This window comes from Corvus cornix, chromosome 1 (genome assembly GCF_000738735.6).
Source record: "Corvus cornix cornix isolate S_Up_H32 chromosome 1, ASM73873v5, whole genome shotgun sequence".
NCBI lineage: Eukaryota > Metazoa > Chordata > Aves > Passeriformes > Corvidae > Corvus > Corvus cornix.
The window spans coordinates 109,773,038-109,789,119 of NC_046332.1; the positions used below are offsets into that span (position 1 = coordinate 109,773,038).

General features: G+C 39.8%; 1 protein-coding gene across 5 annotated transcripts in view; it reads left to right on the forward strand.

Annotated features, from left to right (window-relative positions):
* Positions 1-16,082, forward strand: part of SYTL5 (synaptotagmin like 5) — an 83,964-nt gene that overhangs the window by 544 nt on the left and 67,338 nt on the right. For 3 of the 5 annotated variants that reach the window (XM_010394545.4, XM_010394547.4, XM_010394549.4), the window contains exons 2-3: positions 96-217; positions 2,630-2,745. The exons of the other annotated variants lie outside the window; for them this stretch is intronic. The gene's annotated coding sequence lies outside the window, so the exon portion shown is untranslated. The remainder of the gene's footprint in view (positions 1-95; positions 218-2,629; positions 2,746-16,082) is intronic. 5 annotated transcript variants of the gene reach the window in all.

Here is a 16,082-nt window from a genome sequence, read left to right on the forward strand (position 1 = left end):
CTCCCCCCACGGAGACCGGGTGCTTTTGGTGTTAATAACCTGATAGGGGATGCCTGCATATTTGGTTCGGTTTTATTTTTTAATGCCTTCTGCAGCGTGTTGCTGTGAAAATTCAGGGTGGTGGATCTCGCCGGTCACTGATGCCGTCTGGGGTTGTTGTGCCGTGAGAGGGATGGTAAAGAACGGGCTCTCAGTTGTTCTCCTCGCCACTGAACAGGTGAGCGGCTCTGTGGCGCCCAGGTGAAGATCGGCTCTTGCCGTGCGATGCCTGGATTTTTCTTCCATGTTTTTGCTCTAAAAATTATAGTTACTTATTCTTAAATACAGTAATGTATAGCTTTAATTTTATTTTATGACTGTACAAAGAAAAGAATAAATGATGGAGGCTGAGAACCCCTCACATAGTAGTTTCTGATGCTTGATAGCTACTGAATGCAGCTAACCACCACTCATTTCAGTATTCCAAGTGTGGAATGGGAACAGTCAGGGATTCTGCACCCCAGAGTTAGTGATTCTTGGAAAGCCTTAGCAGAAAAGATTTAATGTGACTGCCAGGGAAAAAGCCCTTTAAGTGAATTTGAGAGGATAGAGGAGCAGGTGGGACAATTACCTGTGAAATGCACGGGTGTTACTGTTTTGCTGTATGCACTTCAGCTGAGAGAGCTGCTCAAGGTGCAGCTCGTTAAGCATTTTAAAGCCCCTTGCAGTAAAGACGTCTGGAGCATACATTGTTTTCTGTGGATCCAAAAGAAAGAAGGAATTGGATCCTTGCCTAAAAAATTTGAGGTGAGGAATGGCCTCTTTACTCAAGAAAGGAAGAGTTTAAGGGCAGCCAGTGCTGGAAATTTGAAGTTGGATATCCTGAGGCTGGACAGAGGGTGCAGTTTTATAAATAAAAGCACTCATTAGATTAATAAGGTCTTAGTTTTTCGTCACTGAAAAAACTTTAAACCAGGGACTTTTTTTCTAAAGGCAGGTTTCTTTATAGCAGGACTTAGTATGGGGAAATCTTATGGGCTATATATAGGGGAGGCCAGAACAAGTGATCATAATGAACCCTTATTGCCTCAATTAGGTGCATAATCAGGAAAGCTGCATCATCTCTGAGAGCACATGTCATGCATTCTCTCTTTCCTTTGCTCCCCCAACCTCCTGGATGTAAAAGGGCTCAATAATATTGAGAGCAGCCCGGAGGAGAAGAACTTGGGGGTGTTGGTTGATGAGAAGCTCAGCATGACCTGGCCACGTGCCCTTGCATCCCACCAAGCCAAATGTGTCCTGGACTCCATCAACAGCAAAGTGGGCAGCAGGTCCAGGAAGGGGATTCTTCTCTGCTCTGGTGAGACCCCACCTGCAGTGCTGCATCCAGGTCTGGGGCCCCCAGCATGGGAAGGATGTGGACCTGCTGGAGTGAGTTCAGAGGACACCACAAAGATAATCAGTGGGCTGGATCACCTCTGATACAAGGACAGGCCGAGAGGATTGGAGTTGTTCAGACTGGAGAAGAGAAGGCTCTGGGCAGACTTTGTAGCATCTTCCAGTACTTAAAGGGGGCTAGAAGAAAGCTGGAGAGGGTCTTTTGACAAGGGTGTGCAGTGATAGGACAAGGGGTAATGGCTTTAAGCTGAAAGAGGGTAGATTTAGATTGAATATTAGGAAGAAATTCTTCACCATAAGGTTGGTGAGGTACTGGAACAGGTTGCCAGACAAACTGAATGACCCATTCCTGGAAGTGTTGAAGGCCAGGTTGGGTGGGGCTTTGAGCGACCTGATCCAGTGGAAGCTGTCTCTGCCCATGGCAGGAGGGGTGGAAGAAGGGGAAATTTAAGGTTCAACCCAAGCCATTCTGTGTTTCTGTGATACCAATGGTTAGACTTTCACTGTATATTTTTCTGTGTATCTTTAATATAAATTATTTCCCAAGTGCAATTAGATCCACGTGTCTCCCTATTTCTGTTTTCTATCTAAGCAATTACAGGGAAGTTCTGGAAGATGAGAGTTGCTATTCATAAATCTGAGTAAGGTTTGAGGAATGTGGTTTGTAAGGTTCAGGTGTGGGTACAATTCCCAGGCAATATCAAAGTGTTTAAACATTTGAAGTTATTTAACATGCTAACATTTCTAAGCAGCCTTCAGCACTATGTTTACCCTTAAGAAATACTTACTACCCTGTTTGACTTTTATACATTTCATGGTAGTTGAAGTGTTAAGTTCTTTAGGGATGGAAAAATGTTTATTGGACCAAAATTCTATGTGAATTTTGGGCTATAGCTGTTGTTCTTACAGTGGAAAGACAATAAGCATGAAGGATCTTATTAAACAATTTTCAATGTGACAGTGCAGTCACCCAGGTTTTTGCCTGCCTGCAAAACATATTCTTATTACATAATGTTCTAAATCTCTTTATCAAGACAGATAAATTTCATATCTGATGACTAACTACCATCTCTTAATAGGACATTTGGTCTTGTGGGGTGGAGGGAGGAAGGGAATGTGTTTGCTAGAAGAATGGCTGAGGACATCTGCAGTGCAGGACTGTGTTGTGACTGAGCACTGCTTCCCAGTGTTTTATTGCCTTTTGCCTTGCCTACATTTACTCTGCCTTCTAATCAAACTTCATTCATACCAGGGATGAGCACACTCGTGTTTGTTGTCCCAGAGCCTGGAAACACAGGAAAGCAGAATAGGCAAGCAGAGTGGGAAGAGTAGACCTTGAAGACCAGCATGGATTTGGTTCCAAGAGCGGTAGGTAGGGGGTAATTTGTGGTAGGAGCAGGAAGCTCTTATGTGTGTATTTCTTTGGATTTTGGAGCAAGTTTTCTCAATCCTTTATACTGAAGGAACATATAGACATGTACATACAATGTATAAAAATGAGGCTTTCTGCATTCTTTCTGTTCCAAACACCTTGGTTCTGCTGTGGGAAAAAAAAAAAAAAAACCAACAAAAAACCCCAAACCAAAACTGATATAAGCTCATCTCTTAGTCTGTCCAAGGTGTGACTGAGTGGCCCCATTTTGTGGGGCTTTCCATATGCTGGGGCACAGCTTCAGAACAGAATCAATTGCTTGAGAACTGAATTTGTCTGTTTTGGTTTTTTTTTTAATCTTTCTCTGCCTGAACTGATATTTCTTCATTATTCAATTACTCTAATCTATACCTTTTTATTTTCTTCGTAACTTCTCCCTGGGTATGCTTTTTGTATTGCTTAGAAACAGAAATGGAACCAGAAATGAAAGAAAATTCCATTGTGGTTTGAACTATATTCCACAAATGAGTGTTAACGGGAAGCTCCTTAAATGAGCATTTTATTTATTTTGAAGAGAGTTTCCCTGCATCTTCACTTAAAAGCATCTCTGGAATACTTAAATTATCTGTGGCATCCCTCATTGTTGGCATATAGCTTTTTTTCATGTGAGAGATTACCTTTCACCACAGCCTGTGCTTTTTAGGAGTGGTTGCATTATGTATGGGGATGACTTGTGATCTGCATGCAGCTGGACATAATCTTGTCTGCCCTGGGGGTCCAGTGACTTCTGGATCACTCTGCCACCTTTCACCTGTACCAGCTGTCCCTGGCAAGCTGAATAAGCAGCAGTGCATCCACAGATGAGAGGAAAACATGTTCACAGCATAAAGGTCTCCAAATTTTTATATAATTTATATAATACCTACAGAGATGGAGACAATGTAGGAATTGTATACAGCACCACTGTGCTTCCAGAGCTTGAACAGGAGAGTGGCACTTGAAGGAGATGTCTGGGTTTGGGGTTTTTTATGTGCATGATTCAAAAGTTACAGGTGCTATCTGAATAATGTGGAAGCAAATGTCCACAACCACTGGAACTTTGTTTCCAAAGATTCTGCTATTGAGTATCTGGGGAAAAGTGGTGTTTGAAAGCAAGCCATTTGTCACTTGGAGATTATATTTTTCATTTGCAGTTACTGCATGACAGAGCTGATGGCTTTTCGAGCAGTTGTATGTGCTTTGAATCTGAACTTGCCTTCTTGCTTCTGCAGCCATTGCAGAGCTCTAGAGAAGGTCAGTGTTGGGAAAAGTTCTACTTATTATTGGTTCTAAAACCTCATTCATTTTCCTGAATCTTTGCACAAAATCCCTGCTGCCTTGTGAATCAGGGAACAGAAAAATGGAGGAAATAAGGATCCAAATTCCCATTCTCACAATATTAAGAAAATAAATAGGTTAATAATGCCAAGATTAACAGGTGCTTAAACACACATGCAAATTTGGAAGGCTTCAGTTAAATAAATATCCAATTAAATAAAGATATGGTCTAGGAATTAGCATCCATTCACTGTAGGCATTAGTGCAGCAGTGGCACCAACTGCATCATGGAGTGTGTTAACATCCACAGCCAAGGACATGAGATTTGTGTGGGGAATGGAGAGTCTTAACCCTGTTTAAAGTAATTCAGAAGACTGAAATATGGGGACAGTCCTTGAAGCCTGTAGGTTTGAAACATATTTGAATTTTGCATTGAAGATTCATAGTAAAAAACAAAAACCCAACACAGCTGCCTGCAGGGAAATGTTGCCTTGCAGAAGCCACTTTTTCTAAGTGTTTTCTAAACTAGCTGTTGTTTCTGAAATGTTTTTTCACAGTTGCCAACCATAAAACAGCTTCCTTGACTCTAGTCATGCTCTGGAGTAGAAGTGCAAGTATATTTGTCTCTCAAGGAGCATTTCTAGCCCTTTTTCCTACAGATGCATTTTAAACCTTTTAAATATTTTAAAATTCAGGTGCTACAGTAGTGAAAGTGTCTTTTAACTGTTGGCATCTTTATCCACATTAGAGCTCTCTTTATTGTTACTACCAATATGAAGGTTTAGAGGGGAAAAAGTAGTGGGAATGTAGTTCTTAACTCTGTCTAGCTTTGAAACCCTCACTGTCAGAACAATATGGATGAGTAGGAAGCAGTTAGGAGGAGAATAGCGATTAATGCACTGAAGAACAACGATTTATTAGGTAAGACTGAAAATGAAGAAAGGAGAAGGCTGTACCTCCTTAGTATTTTGTCTTTACTGGGGAATTATGGCAGCAAAGAAAGGTGGAGAAATGTGAGCAACCTGTGCAAACACAAGCGTCGCCTGGTTGGTGCTGGGGCAAGTGAGGAGTGCCCTGGAAAGGGGTGGGAATTTTGTGTGTCATGGTGTGTTTGTAAACCCTGTGCTTCCATTAGGGAATGTTTGTCTGGCTTTGGCCTTCCTAGATGCAGATGCAGAACCCAAATGGAGTTTATTCATGCAAATTTAACTGTACATTCTCCCAGTATCTGGGTTGTCAGCATTGGGCACTAGAAATAATACTCCTTTGGATTTCCTGTTTTTCCTGAATGTCTTCAGGCAGTGGTTTGTTTTGGTTATGATTGTGAGACCTTTTAATGGAATTATTTAGATGGTATCATCCATGATAAGGTAGAAGTTCCTCTTGATCAAGTTTTTTTCTTACAAATTTTTTTTGAGACAACCTCTGATTTGATAGGAATTTGCTGTTTGCCATGAAATCATTTTAAACCATAACCTTGCCAATGACCTTTCACTTCTGCTGTGGAAGAAAGCAGAAACATGTCAAAATGATTTGTGGTGCAATAGTTTTGAAAGTGCAGTTTCTCAGTGAAGTGTCTAAATAATTAACATCATAGTCTTTATATCTGAATTGAAATTATGAGCTCACTTCTGATTAATTTTGTGAAAACATGTTAATGTTAGTTTGCCACTCCATGTTTCCAAACATGAAAAGGCTGTGTTTGGAAGTAAAAGCAATTAAGAATTCAGCTTCAGGCTTGATTCAGTCTTGGACCATTGATACCTGTAAAAGTCCTCTCTCTGAACAATTGCAGTCTGTCTTCTGTCCCATTCCTGTGCCCTCTGAGATCACGAAGGTTCTGGTTTCAGTCAATTGAACCTCTGCACTCTCATCTGCACTCATTCACATCTTGGTTTCTGATGGGGTTGATCTGAGCCAGTTCTTTTACTAAAGTCAGATTAATTTCATTAACTTCATTTTAAACCTACTGCAGATAGAGTCAGAGGCTCACTACATCTCTAATGGGCCACCTTGAAATGCATAGCAATATAACAAATAAAGCTTTTTTCTTCTGACCTTTCTTCCTTTAATTGAAAAAATAATGTTTAAACAGTAGTAACTGTTTCTGAACTTTAAATCTGGGCAATACCATAATTGATTTGATACCAAAACCAGCCATCAGACCATATAGCATGGATGATCGCAAGTTTGTTTGGGGTGTGTGCTAATGTGTATCACTAGCACACAAACAGCTGATCTTAACTATGAAAACCCCATGACTTAATGAAAAGTGAGGGCACTTTTGTTGCACAAGTGGGTTATGGTGGAACAGTTTATTGTACATGCTGTGTGTAGAACATGGTTTTTTGTTTGTCCAGGGCTCAAAAATTTAAAAGCAATCCCAGTGTTGTTTGACAGTCTTCTGACTTGATACAATTCTACTGATTCTGCCTGGCATTAGACCACAGCTCATGTACAAACCTACACTTTTTTCAAACTAAGTTTATTTTTGGCATTATCAAAAATGCCCTTTTTTTACTTCTGGCTTTTATTAATGGGGAGGGAATGAGACCAGGTTGAAGGTTTTCACTGTGACATTCAAGGAACAGAGTAATGGCAAGAGAGACAGGATAATGTATCACCATGTGGCAGCCTCACACAGATAGGAATGTAAGACTTTTGTTTTGGGATTTGTTGTTGTTGTTGTTTAATAGGTAATTGTAATGACAAAATAACCAGTAACAAGACAAGGAATAAGCAGGGGGCCAGGGACAATTAGCAAGCTGTGTTTGTGGTTTAGAAAGTTTCTTTGCTCCCAGTGGGTTTCTGTTTAATTGTGAAGGACCTCGTATACCTGAGTAGTTTGTGAGGTTTTTTTTAAAAGCGTAGCCAGAAACCTTCTCTTTTGGAAGAGATCTTAGTATAGCAGTGGAAAATACCTCTAATACTGAAGTGTGTTCCTTGTTGTTTGATGCTTTTTTGTTTACCAGAGACTATGGATAGTGCAGAAGGGAAACAGTTCAACTGCACAGCGCCCTAAAAATGAGAATCTTTCAATTGGTCAGTCTCAAGTCAAGCAAATGTTTTTGAATTAGCCAAATGTAATTTCTTTTTGTACTATAAAATGTTTGTGTGCTTGAATAAAGGGACTATGACTATATTCTTTGACTATTAATACAACTTTTCTGTTGTTATTTAAGGAATTCTACAACAGTGATGCACCCAACTTATTACTGCAGCATCTGCAGTTAATACCTGATGGGATCTGAGAATGTTGATTTGATAAATACACAGTATGGTACAGACTTCCCCCATTATCTTTTGAAACTCTGATGTAAAATGAAATGTAAATAGGAGGTCAGCCTAATCATGATGGTGTCATAATGAAACGTTGTGTGGTACTTGAGTTGTTTGGATTCTCTAGAAATAAGCAGAAATTCTACAAATTATGCTTTTTGGATGAAAAGGTGTCCAGTGATTCTACGAGAGGGAAGAGTATGCTTTAATGTGCTCAGGGGCTGTGCTGGTTTATTGCAGTTCCCTGGCTACCTGAGACCTTTTGATTTTTCTCTAACAGCTCTAACACAACATTGTATTAAAAGTATTGAGTTTGAGGGAAATGAAAAATGGAGCTGAACCCAACTGAACAATATAATGACAATCCACTTTCTTCAGCAGAGCTGTATCAGTTTGTATTACCAGAGGAGCTGGATCCCTGTATTTAAAGCAGTTCAAACTGGCCTCTTTGATCTCATGGAGAATTCTGTCTGGCATAATGGATGGGGAGAGCCCTTTTAGTGTCCTTCCAGACACAAACTGAAATGGTTCATTCCCTCACTCGTGGACACTCAGTTGTACGTGGGCAGCCCTGCACATCTGGAAATCTGCTGGAGGCTGGGAGCAGAACTGGAGGCTGGTGGTTCTCAATCTTTAATGTAAACTCAAAACTGAGATATGCATATTCATGGGGGTAGATTTTAATGTCAATCTTGAAAATCAAATTAGGCTTTCCAAGGTTTGTGGCAGTTCTGCATTGGAAAAACATCAAACTGGATTGGTTTGAGTAGGTTTTAGTCTAGAGTGAGTTTGAACAGAAGGATTCCTGCAGTCAAAATGGCTGAAACATGAAGGAAATAATAGCTTTGAGCTCTAGCGAAACCAGATAGTTTTCCACAGGTCTAATTATTTCACCCTTGGAGTCCCTTTTCCAGCCCCTGGTACAATTGCTCTTCAGTCTTTTATTCCTGTAGAGCACTAAGGACAGAGTGACTACTTTGCCAGAATACTGGTAAACCTTCCCCACGTTAAATAACTTTAATTATTTATGTGTCTAGAGACCTCAAGTAGGGTGGGAATGAGAGAAACTGTGACAAAATGGAAAAAAAAAAAAAGAAAAAAAGGAAGAGCAGTCAGCCAAGTGGAAAACAGCAAAATAGTATTTAAGGCTCACAACTATTAACTGTGATACATTGCAGTGATGTTTCATGACCTGTGCTAGTGCAGTTTTTCTTGCTCTCTGAGGCCAAAGCATGAGAGCATTCACATTATGCCAGAAAGTACAAAAGGAATGGAGAAAATACCAAGGAATACTCTCATTTTCTTCCCCACAATTCTCCATAAATCAAAAATTAAATGGAACTGGTGCCCTTGTGATTCCTTTGTTAAATTTGTGTCTGTTGCAATTAATAGACTTGAGAGTCTAAAACTGAAAGCCAGCTTTCCAAATTCTGTGAAACCTCCCCCATGGAGTTGCTTCTATACTGATGCCCCAGGGTGTTGGTCTTAGCTTTCAGTGCCTTGTTCTCTCAATCTATAGTTTAATTAACTTTTGCACCATTTATAGTATTAGTTTAGATGAGAAAGTCATCAAATGAATTATTTGTTTTGGTGTGTAGTGTTCCTTCTTTAAATTAAGCAAATAATTTCAGCTGTTCCAGAAGTTTCAATTTCTTTGTTTAAGGGATGACAAAGATGGTTACAGAAGTCTTGAAAGAACCTCCCTTCTGTTGAGAACAGAAGAACAGATGGAATTAGCTGCTTTGGATGCACTACAAGTGGCATAACCAGCAATTCTTATAGCAACTCTGGGCATAGGGCATCGACATGGGATACACATCATAAAGTCACCCCAAGACAATTATATTGCCCAACACATCTTGCACATCGTATATTTTTCATTTTGTATTTATTTTATTTTGTGGTTGTGGTTCATTTTTGTTTATTTGCTGGGGTTTTTTCCTTCACATTCTTCCAAAATTTCCCAAATTTGACCATTAGGAAATTTCTGTCTTCATGTACTTGGTAGCTTTTGCAAGTATTTATTGAACTTGTATGAGCTATACTTTCCTCCACAAGCTTAAAATATGGTTTTAACCAGACAAATTTTAACAGCATCTGCAAGAAAATATTCCCTGACAGAAAATGTTTCCTATCCTTTTAAGTCTGAAGTCTCTCTCCTACAACTTGTATATGAATTTGTGAAAATGGAATTGGTGTGCACCTAAGACAAAGTAAAGCCATGTGGTGGGGTTCACTTCCATGCTCTTTTCAGAATGTTCATCTAGAATATGTCCTAAACATCAGTGTGAATATTGCAAAAAAACTCAGTTTTGATAGGTAACATGGCAAAGTTATTAGGAAATTGGCCTTTTATAATGGAAAAAAAACCTGTTAGTTTTTAATGGAGAGGCTTCCTGGCCCACCTGCTGTTATATGCAAAGCCAGAAAGGAGGGATCCTATTTGCCACAGAAAATAAAAGGAGAATTTTAGCAATTTGATATAACGTGTGCATTTTAGTGAAATGTCTGGAATACCCATAATGTCAGTGAGCCTCGTGGCCCCTGATGTGTTTTTCCTTGGCATATCCTCTTGCAGCAAGAGATGAGGTTCTCTCTTTGCTGGCTGCAAGCAGAAGCACAGAGAAGCTGAGAGGTTTGCTGTGGTTTCCATGTGTTGGGTGGCAATGGTTTCTTCTTTGTACCAGCCTGCTGCTCCTGTTGGAGGGTTATCCCTTTCCATATTTTTGCATGGTTTTAGGAGTTCTCATGAGCAGTGGTGAACTGATAATTTGCATGACAATATATCACAGAACAAAAGCATTCAAGAGACTTTCCAAGAATCTGGAGATTTTATAATAACTTACATGAAAATTACTTATATAGATGGAACTTTTACTTTAGAAATCTCTGTAATAAATTACTGAGGAGACACAATCCAACTGAAGAGTTGGAGAGAGCCAAGTAATACTAAATCTGTCTTTAAATGCCTTTAAATGAATTGTAGTGAGCTTTGCCTGCTACTACAGCAGAAGTGAATACTTGAAAAGCAGATGAAAATTTCAGAGCTCAATACAAGTAAGATGTCAGAGCAGGTAAATTGGTGCATGGATTTTGAGAATAGTTTAATGTGCTATTATATACAAAAGAACATATAAGATGAAATATCATGTATTCCCCAGAATTCTGCTGAATCTGACAGTCTAAATCCTTCTTACCCAATTCTGTGGCAGCAGGAAAATGAGTAGTCTGAGTAATCTGTGTCAAAGTGGTCAGCTAATCTTCCTTCTCCAGGCTGGAGGGAACGTTCCAGTATCTAAAAGCATTCATATACTTCATGTTCAATCATATGTTCCCTTTGTCTCCACAGCAGGTCATGAGTAATCTTCTTGTCAACTGGTTTGTGACAGCAAAAAGGCTTGCACTTAGTACATCTAGGAGCAATGAATTTGTTCATTAAACCAATTTTAGTCCACACCTAGAGACCTGGAAATCTAATTGTGCCTCTCCTTTTGCCTTCATGGATAGGACTTCCCTGTTCCCAAACATTTGGGCTGTGTATAAATAATTAAGCTTTTTATAACTTTTTTTATTTAAACAGAATAATTTTGACTATCCTGGCTTACTCACTTCACAAACAATTGACAAGAACATCCCACATGTGAGATCATTTTGCATACAGCTCCTCAGTGATTAGACAGAGACAGCCTCTCTTTATCTGCCAAGAATACCAGGGAGATTCTAGTCTGGCCTGGTGAAACAAATCAGATTTTGTTCACGTGTGGGCAAGGTATCCTTGACCCACACCATCTCCAAACCTCTTGTTTCTCTTCCTCTGATGTACAGGCTTGTACCCCTTGCTGTGTTGTGGGAACCCTTCTGCCCTGAGCTGTGGGATGGGTGCTTCCTGTGCACTTCAGGTTGTTTGGAAGGGTTGGATCTGCACTGGGAAACTGCACCTGGGCATTGGGCTCCCTGGTGGGCTATGATCAGGGGAGATGTTAAGGTGTGGTGCCACAAAGCAGATTTTATCCTCCTCTCTTATCTCATCTGCAGATATGTGGTGAGCTGACCAGATGTGTTTGTTCACAAGTGGGCAAAGGCACTTGGGTTGCTGTGAGGGAGACTGAACAATAAAGGAGCTTAAGGTGGGAGTTGAGTGAACCTTATAGATGAGATTTGACAGCTCTGCATCTCTGATGGTAAAATTCTCCTTGAAAAAGGGAAAATTGAATGTTGAGAAATGAAGCAATTTCTATAAAGTGTCTGTTTATTAGTTTGCCAAATTCTATTGAGTAACTTAGCCAAAATATATCAAAGTTAATCTTGTCTTGGTTGGAAAACTCCATGTTCTAAAGATTGATCTTTTCCATAGAAAAGCACACTTCAACCTGAAACCCTTTCCCCCTGTTATGCACCAAAAAAAACCTGCTCAAGCTCTAATTTAATTCAAGGAAAGCTTAAAATTTTGTTGCTGTTGTTAATGGAGTGGTGCTCCCTGCTTGAACACCATGTTTCCTTATGGCAGGCACCTTAATGAGGATGCTGTGTGCAAACAACTCAGCATCCTGTGGTCTCTCTGTGGATGTCTGAGTTCATACTGTGTTTGACCTATGGGCTGGCACAGCTGCACTGCAGAATTGTGTCATCAAACAGGCTGCTAAACAATGCTGGGTTCAACCAGAAAGTTCTTCCATCTGCCATTCTGAATTGTTTTGTAATGTGCTGTGCTTCTCTTTTTAAGAGACTATGCAGTAATGCTACAGGTAGTTTATTTATAAATGTAAGAGATGAAGGAGTGGAGGGAGAGGCTGAGAATCTGAATCCATTTGCTAAAACGTGGCTTGGTGTTTCTAGGACTCATTATTTAAGAGATTTCTAAGGGTGATCTAACCTATTATTTCAGAAATATCTTGCCGTTTTCTCAGTAATGGATTAAAGTACTGAAAACAATGTTGTCTTCAGATATTATTTTGAACAAGTATTTAACCCTGAGTTACCCCTACATAGAGATTTTAGGTTGATAAAGGGATCAGGTTAGCCTCTGTTGTTTTGGGGTTGGTCTGTAGGCTTTTGAGTTAAGTTTGAAGCAGTAGAGAAACTTCAATGATTTGTTTCCCAGTACAGTCGTCTCACACTGGAGGAGGACATTTCATTCTTTTGATGTGCTTTTAATAGCCTGAGGTGTGTTCTTTACAAGGCTGTGCTTCTCATTCAATAAATCACGTGTGGCAAAGACAAAGCTATGTTGGTTATGTTTAGCTGGTTATACTTTCAACTTTCAAACAGCAGTTTCAAATTGTACTGTAGGCTTTACCTGGGTTTTACTGCTTCTTCTTGTGCATTATACAGTCTTGATAACATTCTCTCTAACTTAACTTCAACTTTTTTGATTGTTTTTTGCTTCTTTTTAAAATTTTACGTATTTCTATAAGCTTTTCTTATGTATCCCATAATGCCTTCTAAGAAGATGCTGTCTCACAGCTGGAAAGGACATTTAGCTTCTGTGACAGACTTCAGTGTCCCTTGCTATCCTTCTGTATCAAAATTATTAGCTTTGGAATAGTGCTGATGCTTTTAAAATAATGTTGCACAGAAGAGTTTTGGATTTTCTCTTGATTTCAGATGCTCTGTTGAATAGGAATTTAGAAACATAATCTTGTTACTTGTAGCTGGTTTTCCAGTTTAAAAGCTTTCCTTTGTCACTATCACTTTTTGTTAAACACAGTCATTGCTCTACAGTTCTGCACTGGTGTGTGTATGTGTGCATATATAAAAAATATGTAATGGATAAATATGGTGGTTTCCCCCATTAAAAAATCAAGTTTTGTGACTTTTTGGCAGGAGAAGCCTTTAAAAGGAAAAAAGAGGATGAGTGAAGGATTTCTGTTCCCTATAACAAGGTTGAAGAATTTTGTACTTCAGGGCCTGACACTCAAAGTTGCTGGGTGTCCATGAGTTTCTTAAAAATAATATGGGATTATGGATACTCACTAAAGTTGAAAAATCAGGCTGTCTGTAACTGAAGTGTCCAGCCATCAAGATATTTTGATTATCAAAGTGTTTCCCTTCCTGTCCTGTCATTAACTTATGGGATTTTGGTTTTCTAACTAAGAATTAATATATCAAAAATGCCATATATAGAGATCAGTGTAAGGTACTTAGATACATGCGTACAAGTATGATATAAAAGCTCAAGTTTTCTATTAATTCTGAATTCAGGAGTGAGAAAATGTGCCACTAATAAGACATGGGCTATATGCTGAATGGTGGAACTTGGAAGAAATTTTGGGCAGCTGCCTTGCCATTAGCTTTCCTGATTGTTGAATGGAACAGAAATCCTGTGGAAAACAAGATCTGTGGCTGTGTATTTTTAAAACCTTTTCATATTGCCAAGTGATCAGAATAAAAATTGACACATTTTTAAGGTGTTGAACAGTTGAAAGTCTGATGTAGTACAAAAAGCTGTGCCTAAGACTTCGTGATTTACAGGTTTTGTTTTGTTTCCTGAAGGATTTCAGAAACATCATTCACAATAAAGCAATAGTTGCTTAGCAGGATTGTGCACACACACACAAGATTAATTGCTGAGGGTTGGAATATTACTGATATTCACAGGTGGTAAAGGCAGGAGTTATTATAAAATATTAACTTGGGATGATCAGAAAGTGTTTTTGTTAAGACTTCTTTTTTAGTTGTGGTTATTTACTCTGGTTTCTTGATACATTCCTTTGGGGGCTTTAAATTAAAGACAAAAAGTGTGTTTGAGCTTGCTGGTTTGCAGTAATCACAAAGGAAAGAGTAAAGACGTAGATAGAGTCAAAACCATGGGCTTTTTTAAGACTGGGGAGGCTTATTCTTCTGTCATAAAGTAACAGATTTCTAGTCCTGACAGGTTTTTCCCCTGCAGTCTCTGAGGGCACCCAAATGATTGTCTGTCCCCAAAAGGCTGCATGTAGGAACACAGGGCAGTATCCACTGGGGAGTGGTGTTCCAAAACCAACAGACTGGAAACATCACTTGATCTGTTATTGGAATAAATCACCAAAAAATCAGTCTTTTTCTCTTCCTTAGCCATCTCAATTCATCATGTAAGGATGCAGTTTTTCCAGAGTATCTTGTGATATAAGGTAATCTGCTCCCAACAAGGTGCATTTATGAATCCTTTTGAGAGCGCCTGCTAGGCTGAGAGCATGAGCTGTGTGCAACAGCAAGCTGATTTACTGACTGGTGTGGGGAAAACATCAAAACCTACCTAAATCTCTGTGCTCTGAGTGAGTCAGTGATTGAATAGATAAATCTTATTAACCTTTCAATAGTCCCAAGCTAGAACTTGTGTCCTTATTGCTCCTGTGTACTCCCTGAAGGCATTTATTAAACTATAGCTGCTGCACATGATGTGTAAGGAGAAATGCTCAGCTGTGGAACATGGGCATCTAGCATTTGATCACTGGAAAAAATGTAGCTCTATTCACACCGAAAATTATTAACCAGATTTCCATAAATATATCCTTAGCTCTTAAAACCTGTACTGGTAAATGAGGAAGTTGGCTTTATAGTCAGGTTGTGATGGGATGACTGCTGTGGGGTAGCAAGAGGCACCAGCGGCAAGAGACACCACTGTTAGCAGCTCCTGACTGTGTCCCTGCCATCTTGGAGGTGTTCTTTCCAGGTGAGAACATGGGGCCAGCCTTTCGTCTGTGCTGGCAGACTTTGGCTGCCTTCTCTGTGTACACTGACCATCTCAGAGATGACTTGTTCTGTTCTGCAAGATTTTTCATAGATTCCCTACTGGAAGTGTGCATCCACTGTGCTTTCTATCTCATACTCTGACCGCTGAGTAGTTTGACCCCCCCCCATAATGATAAATTTTGGTATAATTTCAAGTGGCATAAGCTGTTTGTATTGCAAATGCAATGAAAAGGCTGGCACACTTACTATGCAGATAGCTGCAGTAAATCTTGGCCAAAAGGAGGCAGAAAGATGCTGCAGAAAGGTCAAGTTGTGATTAATATCCTTTGAATGCAGCTCTGTGCAGTCTTTCTCGTGAGTAATTTCTCTTTTGCTATTTCTACTAAAAGCTGGTGTCCCAGTAGAATGCTGCCTTTGTCCAGCAAATTGGAAGCCCAAAGATTTGGAAGAGTAGCCCTAGGATGGCAAACAGTATGGAATTTCACTTCCAGGTTCTTGAACTCTTTTGCTTCTGGTGCCACCAGAATTACACATCTAACTGCAAAGAGGGAGAAGTGTATGGGATGTATGGTATGGTAACAAAGGGAACCTGCAGTGAAGAGACATGATTAAGGGTGCATCTGTGCTGGAGTAGGAGCTGCTTCTTGAGAGCTTCTGTACCTTCCTGCTGTTTGTGCAGCACCCACTACTATTATATTATGGAATTACCTTGGCAGATCATGGCCTGAAGGGTAGATGAGAAAGCTTGTGATCCTTTTCTCATAGTTTTCAAAAACTATCATAGCATATTAGATGTCATTTATGTTTGCAAAATTCAGATTGCTGACAAGGATAGGTCGAGGCCTAAGGTCTCATAAGATATTTCTGCAATGGACATCTGGTATCTTCTGTCATGTTCTATAAAGTAATCTTTAGCAGTTGCATCCAGTTCCTTCTAGTGTGGAGCACTGCCCACACAGTGACCCCTTGTGCAGCTTTGAACTTCACTGCTCCAGCCCTGTCCCCGGCTGCTGCTCTCTGACCGCTGTTGGAGATTGGGCTGCCAAAGAGCTGCGATAGTAGACAG